Raw genomic sequence first — 13,202 nt, 5'->3', positions numbered from 1 at the left:
TTTAAACAAAATATGTGTAAAGGCAGCCATGCTTTAAAACATTCAAAATATATTTATCCCAATTTTCTAACTACCCAGATGTGTAGTTATGTAATCCCAGATACCTTTGGAACATGTACATATGTACCAAGGTTCAGATTATTTTTAAGGGCCTTATCTGATGACAGTAAAAACTGCACTTTCTTGAATTAAGCACGTTTTTAGAGACGATTAATGTAGTATTGCAGAAATTGTATTCGTTAGTAGGCAGATGGAATAAGTTTAAAAAAAAGTTATCTGTTTCTTATGATGATTAAAAAGATTGCACAACAGTCATGCTTCTTCACAGAATTTCAGAAATGTTCACAAACACAGAGCTATTGCTTTAGAACAACTATTCACAATCAGTTGAAGTGATCTGTAGGGTGTGTGGGTTTCAGGTGAAATAAACAGTTATCAGTTGCAGTCAAACTACTCTAGACTTGAGGATTCTGATTATGGTTGTGACTGGAAGTGAAAAATATAGTTAGATTAAGGGCTGAGAATCAAGCCTCAACAAAGAATATTTCTAAAACAAAACAAACCAAAGTAAAAGATGCCAAGAAGGTAATAAACCAAAAATCCAGAAAGCTTATTAGGAGTTGAACATGGATTGTTCTATAACAATGTAGACTCTGTGTGTGTGTGTGTGTGTGTGTGTGTGTGTGTGTGTGTGTAAAAACGGGAAACTTTTATCTCCCAGTGGCTACAATTAAGCCCAATATTGAGTTTTTTGATTCGATAAGAATGTGCGTGCTCACAAACCTATTCTGACAAGTATGATTCAACAAGGTCATTCTCCATGTGATTGTTCATATGAAACTCAATAAAAACTCTTCCCACTTCAGTCATGATTCATGCAGATGACCCCATCCCACTAAAAAGAGAATTCCAACCGAAAATATAGTTTACACACCAGAGAGCAGGGGAGAGTAGATTTTATACATCAAAGTACAGATATGCAATTTAACAACAATGTGGACCCAATGAAGTTCATATTCTGAACTGTGGGATTAGAGAAGTAAAAACATATCAAAGGGCACCTAAAAACTCTGCATAGTGAATCCAAGAGATGATACTCTCTGTGGAAATCTTACCTGTTGATTTCAATGTAGAAACATTGCCAAATGTTGACTGGGTTGTGACTCCAGCCAAAACTCCAATAGCACATGGTAACTATTACATAACTGGCATCACAAAGTGTGATGACTTACAAACATTCATTATTGCTGCTCCTGGGAAAACTATTTCTATGTTTTTTAATACAGTCATATGTAAGCTGGATACACTGTATAGTCTAAATTTAATGTTGAAATGAAACATGGAGATAAATGTTTTCTGTATTGTGCACCAGACAAGAATACAGGGACTATAATTCAATTTAGCAGTTGATTAGCTTTCCTTAAAAATGACATTTTGATAATTGATTTTTCTGCAACTGCTAAAAAATTAAAATTACAAAGCTTTAGAAAATTCCGTGAGCCCACCTGTAAACATTTGGATGTCTCCACACAAACTCTTTGCAAATCTAGTGCTATCCTTCAAAGATAACTCAAACATTGAATTATTTGTCAAGAATAATACAGATAAATTGAAATGGAGAAAAATAAAATAAAACCCCAATCTAGGATGAATCTTAGAAACAAACTCACCCCGTCTTTCCTTTAATGCAGAATGAGTCGTTTTAGCAGTATTGCTCAAAAGTATGATTGTCAGTGTCAGAGAGCTTAATGTGAGGAAATCTCTATAGTCAGGAACTCCATATGTCAAAGTGGTTTGGTCAATACTATTTCTAATAAAACATTCAATATCAAAACTTCAGTAACAACAAAATAGGAGAAAGTAAACTTTAAACAGCATATCTGCTCCTCTCTTCACTGGTAAGGTAATCAGTGTAGCTGAACAGTCCTAACCAAACAATTCCTTAATTTTAAGTAACTGAAAATGTATCTATCAATTTTTGTGCACCATAATAATGGATGATATGTGTTAGAAAGGGAAGGAATGATATTACTTATCTGATATTAAAAAATAGACTTATTTCTGAAATATTCAAGAAACATGAGGCACCATTATTTTTAACAAAGCTCAAATGCTTTGTTAAAACTAATAGTGATTTCTTTCTCTCAGTTGGCCCAGAAAAAATGTTGAAATCATATTTGACTTCTTAGTTTACCTCTCACTTCAAATTAATCTGTGAGTATTTAATAAATGTGCTTAATGAATGCAAAAATTTCAATTACATAGTAAATTAGTTTTGCAACCTAAAATAAAGTTAATTGGACCTCTAGCTTCAATACGATCCTCAGAGAATAATAATATAGTCAAATATTGATTGGGACTGTAACCAAGCTAATTCTTCAGACTGATACCTGGCTGGCAATTAGTAGTTATGATAAAACCATTGGTTCCAATTTCACAATTTACGCTTCTATGTTTTATTGAAAGTTCAGTAAAACTATTGTCCAAAATCTACTTTTCCATTTTTCAAGGATGCAATTGTGGCAAATCTCAATATTGCAACACTTTAACATTAAAGCCTGTATCAAATTGGATCCTTAAGGTTACAATTTTTTCAGTTTCTTTTTCTGTTTTCATTTTTCCTGTAAGTTAACTAAGCAAAGACCATCCTCTTAATTTAAACTCCCTTACTCACTGCCCAGGGGATCACACAATTTATTAGCCGGTTCAAATGTGAAAATCCTAAACTGGGAGAACAAAGAAGAAATTGATCCCTAAGTGAATGGATTGTCAACATTTACTAATCCATTCTCCCAAGTGTGGAATTAATCTAATTTTACAAGACAATGTAACTTATAAAGTCAACTATAATTCTTCATTTAAATATTGCAGATAGTTCCAAAAATACAAAACCACTGTGTATAGTAGAAAGGATAGCCTAGGTTATGCTATAGTAACTAAAGAGATCCCAAGCTTTAAGGAGAAGTCGTATCTTACACACAAGCTACATGTTCATCACTGCTACTCAACACAGGATTCTTCTGGAAAGCCTCTATCAAGAAGCAAAAATGGTAACTACACAACCAGTCCAAAAGCATTAGGTCCAGTAATATTACCAAACCTTATGAATGGTGAATAATTACTGTTATGGTAAGCATGTGATTATAAAAATGATTATTTCAACCCCTTCATAAACAGAAACATAAAAATTAAAACAAAAAGCTAATTTGGCCTCTGATATCCTGATACTTGAAATAAAATTCTGATATTAGAGTACTTCTCTTGTGTAAAAAACTAGAAAATGAATTTGTCTTCTACTGCCCCTGAGTTCTAAGGTGGTACATTTTTACTCAAATGAAGTACATGGCTAGTAAATATTTATAAATGGATTCATGGGAAATCTAAAATATTTGCAATATTAAAATCAAACATGTACATAAGATTAACTTGTTAAATCAGCATTACATTTTATTTAGAAATTTATGTTGTAGTTTAAATGAGGGGTTGACAAAGTTCTAATTTTGCAAAGTCAAAATGAGAATGAGAGGATGAGAAAGAGTGGTCAGCTGCTGACCAGTTCACTCCCCTAGGGTCACAACAGCTACATTGGAACCAGGTAAAAGTAAGAAGTGGGTGCTTCTTTCTGGGTGGCGAAGATCTAAGTATCTGAATCATGTTCCACTGCTTTCTCAGCTCCATTAGCTGTAAACTGGATTAAAAGTGGAACAGCCAGGAAATTATCCAGTGCTCATATGGGATTTTTGTTCTCACTTATGCCTTAACTTGCTATGGAACAATGCCAGCCTTCCCCAAAGGGTGATAATATTTCACATACACAGAACAGTTTGACATCATTTATGCTTGCTTGTAATTCACACTTACTTAGTGTTGCATTTAGTGATTTTAGATTAAGTTTTTAAGAAATATTAGCCAGTTACAACAAAATCTAGTAACCAAAGTTATTTTTAATGCTGGGTAACCCCAGTTACAACAAAATCTAGTAACCAAAGTTATTTTTAATGCTGAGTAGCAATGTTATAATGTGATTATTTTCATTAACAAATTTTAAATCTATGCCTGAAATGAAAATAACACATAAGAAACCATTTCACTAGTTAAACCTTAAATTATTGGGCAGGAGGTCAAGTGAGATAGTTACCTCTATTTCTGCTAAAACTTGACCATTTCACAATGGATTAGACTATGAAAGGACACAGAATAAAGGACATGCATTCCTTATACTTTCCATGCAATAATCCACATAGTAGATTCAGTGTTTATCACTCATTTGAACAGGTTCAGCAACTGCTTGTCAACAAATAAAGTCACCAAAAATCCAAAAGCCATTTGCTTTAAAAAATTGCTACACCTTTCAATTAGACATTTTCATACACTCTTCTTGCTGAAAGTCCTACTTCTTACAAAGCTTTTATTTGAATGTCTTCTGCAGCTATCAGATGAATTTAATTAACTCATGATAGTGATTTCTTCCCCATCAATGGTTTCACTTTCTGCTTTCAATTACACCAGTCAACTGTGGAACAAGGATATTAAATGGGAAGTTCTAATAATAAACAGATGATGATTCTCAGATTGTACACCATTTTGAGTAGCATGATGTAATCTTCCACCCATCCCACACCATCCCATACAGAATAAATCAATACCTTTTCCAAGCAATCTACATTGTGTATGTTATTCCACCCTTTAACAGTCATTAGCTAGAGTTTCCTGCTATACCTGTGGTTTCAGGCATCCACAGAGATTTGAACAACTTCTCCTTGGAGAGGAGGGATTACATTGTTAGCAAATGGTTTCCCCTGCAAAGTTAACAAATGAGCTGCCCAGAAGCTGACTTCCCTGGCAGGCATAATTTAATTGCTCTATTTTTAAGAAGAATTGCTGCACTGATGAAATACTTGAAGTTTTCTAACATTTCTATTATTGTTTTCTTGCAATTTGGAGTTACTGGCAAGTGTTTTGAAATGTATACTATCATCTGTTAGTACACCTTTCGTGTCATTATGTAGCAAACTCACAGCTTTGCTGTCAAATTCATTAATAAAATAACTCTATACTCCAGTGTGCCCTACAAGCACATCATGCAAAACACACATTTTTGATTCCTGTTTTGTCATGAGTGTGATGTACTATAAAATAAGACGAGATAAACGGAAAGCAGAAACAAATGCTGTGGTAAGATAGTACTAAAAGTGCTGCCGATTTATTACTGCATCACCCAGATATGTAATGCATGGTGTGAGAGGCAGATCAGCATGTACTGTCTCTGAACTACTCAACTGCACTATTAAAGCACAGAAGAATAAGGCGATACATAAATTAACAGATTTTTCAGTACATTTTTTATTTGTGGACACTAAAACTGAATTTCTTATAAGCTATGCCATAAAACAATATTTTTATACTTTCAATCATTCCAATTTGCTAAAATTTGTTTCCTTTACAGATCATTACTAAATTAGGCAGAGGGATGAATTCTGAGTTGGCATGTAAGCCAAATTTTGCCGAAGTTGAATTACAAGAAAGCCTTATAATTATTTAGTTAGCAGAATTTTAGATATAAAAATGTGTTTCACTTCTGCTCGACAAGAATAGCAGAAAATACATTCCAATATTGAAAGGAATTAGTCAGCCAGACCTGTAAAATTCTGGATGAGAGGAGCAGTCCGAAGTATTTCTAATTCCTGCCTCCTCTTCCCTACGCCTTTGCTTCCTGCTATAGAGAAAGTTTTAGATTTTTTATGTTACCCTTGTGTTACATGTTTTCACAAAGACAGAGCCTTGGTGGGATTTTCTATTTTAAACTACTTATTCTCATTTATATCTCATACATTCAGGTCTGGGGGAAGATTTACTCATGATTTTATTCTCAAATGCTTCTAAGATTTCCTTGTGATTTTTATCATCTCATGATTTTTATAATTCTTTCATCTGGTTTTATTATATAATATTTCCTTAATTAAGAACAAGCAGAATAGAAACTGGATCTATTTTGATCAAAGCATTAAAGTTTCGATGGTTGTAAACAGTTATCTGTTTAAAAGGACATATAAACATCTTTTTGAAACATGTATATAAAAACAAATTTAACTCAATTTCATCTTAAAACTACAATTTACTCTTACTAGTTTTGAACAGACTCAACTGTTTCTTCATCTGGGAAAATCTTAAACATTTAGAAATCCATTTGAAGACTTGCATAGCAGAACATGAACATTAACTGCGAACAGTAAAGAAATGAAAGTCAGAAATAATAGCAAATGTACCAAGGTTCTATAATCAATTTTTTTTACATTATCTCACAAACAATATCTGAAAACCCTCATTTTGTTGTTCATTGGCAAAGCCATCATTTCTAAAAGCAAACGAGGAAGGGTGAGGTAGGCCAGATAATAGCTCAATTGGCTAATCCTCTACCTACTACTACTACTGGCATCCCACATGATCCCAGTCAGCACGGGTTCAAGATACACATTCTAGCCATTTAAGGAGTGAACTGCAAGATAGAAGATCTTTCTCTACTTTCCATAAATCTGCCTTTCAAATAAAAGTAAGTTTTAGAAAATAAAATATCACCAGCACAGCTTGGGGAAGTCCCACATCCATTCCTGCATCAGTACGGTCAGAGATGACCTATTAATTGAGGCCTGAAGATGTGAGTTTGCATGAGTCACGGGTTTAATGTCAGTGGGGTAGTGCAGGGACACGGGTACTTATGCCCAGGCAGGCAGAATGAAGCTGGAGATTCCCCAGGCTGTTGGTTGGAGGGGAGGGGCAGCCCCACTACCATGCTGTCATGGCGGATGGGTAGACAGGGCATGGATCTTGGGTGTGTGGAGGGCTGAAGTTCCAGGTCAGCACAGATGCAAGAAGTTTGGGACCCTGGTTCAAGGCCAGCACACCATCCCACAGGAAGACTGGACTTTGGCATGCTGGGCTGGGGAACCCATGCACTCCCAGACACAGGGACTGTGGATTGATTATACAAAGAGGCATTTGTGGGAGGGAAAGTCAATGAGGGAGAATGTTGTGAGGAAGTACTTCTGAGGGACTTCCATTGACAAGGTAACTGTACTTGCAGTAAGTTAAGGGACTGAGACAAGGCAGTTTGGAGGGAAGAAGGAGGAATTTTATGTGTCAGACCGATACACCAGCCCACATGGCAGACCTGAGCTGAGTTAGCATGGGTCACAGCCAACTACCACTCATTGCTGAACACCAAAGCTAAGGCTGTGATTCTGCCTGGCAGGACAAAACCACAGTACCTACAAATGCGGTTGGAACAGGGGATGGGTAATATCAGGCTGGGCCATGACACTAACCTGTACATGAGAAAATCAGGCCCAGGGGGAGTCTGTGGGGAATAAATGGATCCACCCCTGTGGGACCGCAATTTCCACTGGTTGGCATTAGAGCTTGAGATAGAGAAGGAGTGAGCTGAGCATGACAATGGAACCCTTCAACACACATAGGTAATGGATTGGGAATAGGCAAGACAGTTCCAGGCAGCACTGCAGATGCACCCATGGATGGGGTGTGGGCAGGCCAGTCTGAAATATTTACCAGCTGATACAAAGGCCAGGACAGAGGGGGCAGACAATGCCAAGTAAGGACCCAACACCTGCTGGCACATGTGGGATCTGTGTCTGGAAGAGAGCCTTGTGGGGGATCTTGGAAACAACCCCCGTGGGACTCAGCTCCTGCTGGTGATTATGTGCTTCAGGCCTGAGTGTTGGTCAGGTTGGCAAGGTTGCTCCACCCACTGACAAGTGTGTGGGTTGGTTAGTGGGCCGGGGGGAGGGAGGGGGCAGATTGGGCCAACCATAGCTTACTGAAATGTGCAGGAGCCAGCCTACTAGTTTGCATGGGATGGAAACACACTAGGTGAAGCTAGATTGCAGCACTCACCAGCAAGTGTTAGGACTGTGAAACAGGCCAGGACAGGCCAGGCTGCAATATCCAGTGGCAAAGGCCAAGACGGGGATGGGCTATGCCAAACTGGGTCAGAGCAACCAGTGACACACACACAAGATCTGTGGCTGGGAACAGGCTTGCCTGGGGAGATAAGCGATGTCCTGGCTAGCTTATGGTTCCCACTGGTGAGCCTGAGAGCAAGAATGGGGTCAGGGATCTGGTCTGGACACGCCTGCAGTTACCCTTGACGCAAGAGTGCACTGGGTCTGAGGTGCACCTGATGGAGTTATACTCCAGCCCCCACTGCTGCTCACAGAGCTACAGTGGGTGTAGGAAGGCTGGGCTAGGTTTCTACTATGTATGGGCATGGACAAGGCATGGCTGGGTTATAGCACTCAACAGCAAGAACCAGAATGGGTATAGGTCAGTTGGACAAGGCCATGGTTCCGGCAGGGACAGAAAGAAGACTAAGTCAGGCTGTGCCAAGGACCAATTGGTGTGTGCAAGAACTGCCACTGGAAGGAGACCTGATAGAGGAGCTTGGGGAACTCCTTTGGCAGTATATAATCCCTGTAGGAGACTGCAAGAACCAAGGCAGAAAACATCCCAGGTCAGGCCAGGATACAGTACCCTCTATCATATGTGGGTGTCAGGTCTGGGTGCTGGCCAGACTGAGCCAGTTCATAACAACCACTGGCAGATCTGAGAACCAAGACGGGATACAGGACAGGATGGGTCAGGCCACAACACCAGCCATTTCACATTAGGAACAGAATTAGGGGCAGTCTAGGCTGGGCTACACTGTAGCACCCACCCAGCATGAGCTAGAAATGGGGCATCCTAAGACAAGGCAAACTACAGCACCGACTGGCAAATCCCGATTTGAGGCGGGACATATCATACTTGACCGCAATACCCACCAGCACATGTAACCTAGGAAGAGGGAGGTGAGTTGCAGGTCGTGGATCTTCAGGTTGCTGGCCTGCTGGGTCATCACTCCCACTTCTGAGAGCAAGAACTGGGACCAGACGCAGACCAGGCTGGGCAGGGCCACATCACCTGCTAGTCTGCTTGTGAACAGGGTCAGGGAGAGCCAGGCTGGCCTGCTGACTGCATCCACTGGTACATGCATGAGTCAGAGTAATTGCAAGCTGGTTGGGCTTTACGATAGCATCAACTGGTAAGAGCTAGGACTGGGGGGACAAATCCTGTCATGCTAGAATGCAGAACCACCTGGAGAGTACAAGATCTGAGACTGAGAGTGTGGTCCAGTGGGGAGGTTGTGGGCACATTTTTAATTGGTTACAACCCCCACTGGTGAGCATGAGCACCAGGGCCTGGTGCAGGTGTGGGGGTCTTGGCCCGACAAGTGGTGACACTCACTGGCAAGAGTGTCAGCTAGATAGTGGTGTTGAGCTAGGTTTCAATGCCCATTGATGCACACAAGCACTGAATGAGATGTGGGACATACTGAAGCAATCTCTTGCATATACTGGCAAGTACCGGAACTAGGTCTGGGATCAGATTATTGGGGGTTGCTTTCACTAGGCTGCTGTTATAACTGGTGTGAAAGTTAAGTGTGCGCTGGACAGGGTTGAGTTGGGCACAGCATCCATTGGTTTACTTAAGAAGGGTCTGGAGACACAGAACTGATCCAGCAATTGCAACTACCAGGGTGTACATAGGTTGATGAGCTGGACATGAACTGCTGGATGTAGAACTCCAATCATGGGGAGAATTATCAGATCTGTGGTCTGATCGTGGAGTGCGTTTGTCAGCATTGGGCCTCCTCAGTAAGCAAGTCTTACAGCAGAAGCACAAGTTCTTTCTTTTTTTTTTTTTTTTTCACTATCATATTTAACATATCCAATTCAAATAATATTAAGTTTTATATGAAGTCACTGTTGTGGATATTTTTACATATTTTTGCATATACATTTCAACTAACAAAAGATCACCAACAACATGATATGCCTTCTATTACATAAGTGAGAAAACTGCCAATAAAGTAAAAATGGAAAAAAAAAAATCCTCTATGTCCCAGAAACAGATACAGCATTTGAAATCCCACGTATTGATATGCTTGCCCTACAAACTGGCTTCCAATTTTTTCATCCCTCCCTAACTCATTCATTTACCTAGAATAATTAGATCGTGACTAGCAGGCAAATAAACAATTTCTGAAATGAAAAGCTATACAATTTTCTTAATATATTTATAGTTCATTATGAAACTTGGTGTCAATTGTTCAAAGATAAATGAGTACACCACCTGACCTCAAGATATATTTTTCTTCCTGGTAATTACCATGTCTTTATTGAATGAATAGTTTAATTACAAATAGTGCAGAAAATGCTACTTATGCTTAATTCACCAATTTTAAGCATGAGTTATCTCCCATTTCCATACATTGTCTGATGAAAACATAATTTGCTCTCATTAATCAGGATGATGGTCTTGATACTTTAAATCAATTTCCTTCTGAGACTTAAATTCTTTAAATCATGAAACACTAAAGAAATGATCTTAAATGAAATCAGTGTCAGGTGCAGGGACTGATTACTTTTATTCTTTTCATTATTATCTTGATTTATCAGTGATGTAACTATATCCTGCTAAGACACACCCTACTGTGTTGTAGATTATGGATCAAGGTTTTGGGTACCTGTTACCCTCTTGGGTAACCTGCAGTAGATTACAGACTCCTGATTTTGTTTTAGCCCCGTTTCGGCTATTCAAGCCTTCGCAAAATAAATGAACACACAGAGGATCCCCCTGCATCATTTCTCGGTGCTGTTCAATAAAAGGAAAATAAGAGAAATATTTTAAATTATGCTTATTTTCAGATCTCTTGATGACCTCTCTGTAGTAACTACAAGTTTCTAAGTTGCAGTCCATTAGACTTTCAGAATTTTGAAAATATGACAACATCTTGATTTCCATTGCTTCCGCCAAGCTAGAAACCAGTGGAATCACTAGCTTTGGTGTGTGGGACATGCCAACTTCACACACACTTTCCTGCCTTTCTTTAAACTCCTTATCAAACTATTTAGATTTGTTTTCATTTTCTGATATTTTCACAATGTGCCATTTAGTAGATGAATTTTATTAAGACATTTTTTAAGAAAATGAAAGTGAACAAGAGCCTTGATACTTGGAGAACAAAATGAAAGATATATAGATCTATTTTTTCTTGATCACAGCCACAGAATGGCCATGATTGCCAGTGATCTTGGTATGCCCCGTCTCTAAACAAGGGCCCCAAGAATGGCACAATCCTGTATGATCCGGATCTTACTCAGTGACTCCATGTCCACAGGGAGCTTAGCATCTAAAACACTGGCCAGATAAACATAATGAGTTTAAAAATGGGTCTGAAATCTTTTGGAGTCAATTCTTGTTCCATCTAGCCTTGAATGAATCATTTATGTTCCTAGTGTGGTCAATGCCTGCTTTTCTCAACACCATATGATGGATGACTCATCATCTCATACCCCTAAATACAGTGATGTCAAAGGCTATTTTATACAACACATCAATTCTGTTAATTCTGGTGTTCAGTACTTGCAAGGTACACTGAAATTCTGGATGATAATTGAAGACATGGAAAGGGTACTGCAACCTACTGTTGAACGAGATGGGGGCGTTGATGTCTTTTTTCAGATTGTTGTTGTGTGTGTGTTTTTTTTAACAGTCCCTGGGAGCTTTTAGTTCAGACTTCTTCCAGATAACAGGCCTCTGAAACATTCTCTTAAATGAGGAAAAAATGTTCTGGTTTTCCAGATAAAGGAATTTAGAGGCTGATCTAGGCTTTCAATTAGCACTGTTACACTGTTATATAATTTCCTCTTTAAAAAAACTGCATACAAATGAACTTGATGTCACATGATTCTGAAGTTCTTGGAGATATATGATGCAATCAATTAATGTCATTCTAAGTTTCTCAACTACTGACTTAGGATCTTTTTTTCTGTTTTGTCTCACCACTAGCTACATTTTTTTTTTTGGCTTCTAAAATTTTCTTCAATTTGTTTTCATTATTCCATTTCTGGTCAGTTTGCCTCTTTAAAATTACTATTTTAAAAAAAAATATTTACTTTTATTGAAAAGGTAGATATACAAAAAGAGACAGAAAATACTGAAAGTAGCTAATCCCAAAGTATTTGGTCTGTCTTGCCTTTCCCAATCACAAAGGAGATTTTACTTACTTTAATAACTTATCTTAGATAACAGATCTCATTTTTTAGAAAACAGACTGAGCAACATGATACTCCACAGCCTCCTGCCTGCTTTCCCTACCACTTATCCCCTTTCTTCCTTCTTTCCTTAACTTTTAAAATGGCATACTTTGATTCCACTTTAGAATCACAGGAGGAACATTCCACTGGTTTTCAAAAAATAGCAAATAGGGAAAGAAAAAAAAAAAGAGTATCAATGTTGTTCATATAAATTACACTGTTTCACTCTGGATTAGTTCCCAGGGATCAAGGAAAACATGATATTTGTCTTTTCAACTGGCTTATATCACCAATATAATGGTCTGGTTGCACTCATTTGTTGTAAAAGACAAGATTTCATTACTTTTTGGCTGAATAGTATGCCAATGTGTATATGTGTACCAATTCCTTATCCAATCACCCACTGACATCTGGGTTGATTACATATCTTAGCTATTGTGATTTGTACTGAAATTTTTGTACAAGTATAAAAATAAATCATATGCTGCTTTCATTTTAGACAGTAGATATCCCTCAGGAAATTATCTCTCTTCAAGTTTGGTCTGTATGCTAGGAAACGTGACCTTATAAAATATAATTCTTGTTTCCCTGGTGATTGAAAATCAAAGTCAAATTTAGAACTTCAGACTAAAATAGATTGGCAGCTTTGTCTGTAAAGGATCACATGCCAGTATTTTGAACTTTGATTCCCTGCAAAGTTATTCAATTGTTCCTGAAGGATGAAAGTAGCTGAGACAATGTGTTAGCCCTTAAGAGTTGCAAAGTTGAGATATAACTATTTCCCCCCAAAAATAAGCTAGGTTTTGCCTATAGGCTGAAGTTCATTGACATTTCTAGAAAATTATATTTTCCTGTAGGACATTTGTGCAAACATACACAAACTATAAATGCTTTTAGTCAGACATGTGAACACATCTGACTAAGGTTGTTAGACAAACCGTATTCATCCAAGCATAAAATTTCAAAATCACCGTACTGCTTTCTCTATTTTTATAACCATGCTACAATGTAAACCTAGTTTTTCCTCACTCAAGTTTATACAGCTTTTAT

The sequence above is a fragment of the Ochotona curzoniae genome, unplaced genomic scaffold (genome assembly GCF_017591425.1).
Source record: "Ochotona curzoniae isolate NIBS_2020 unplaced genomic scaffold, NIBS_Ocur_1.0 contig_3432, whole genome shotgun sequence".
Classification (NCBI taxonomy): domain Eukaryota; kingdom Metazoa; phylum Chordata; class Mammalia; order Lagomorpha; family Ochotonidae; genus Ochotona; species Ochotona curzoniae.
The sequence above is the reverse complement of the archived record's forward strand: the minus strand, read 5'-3'. Positions refer to the sequence as shown.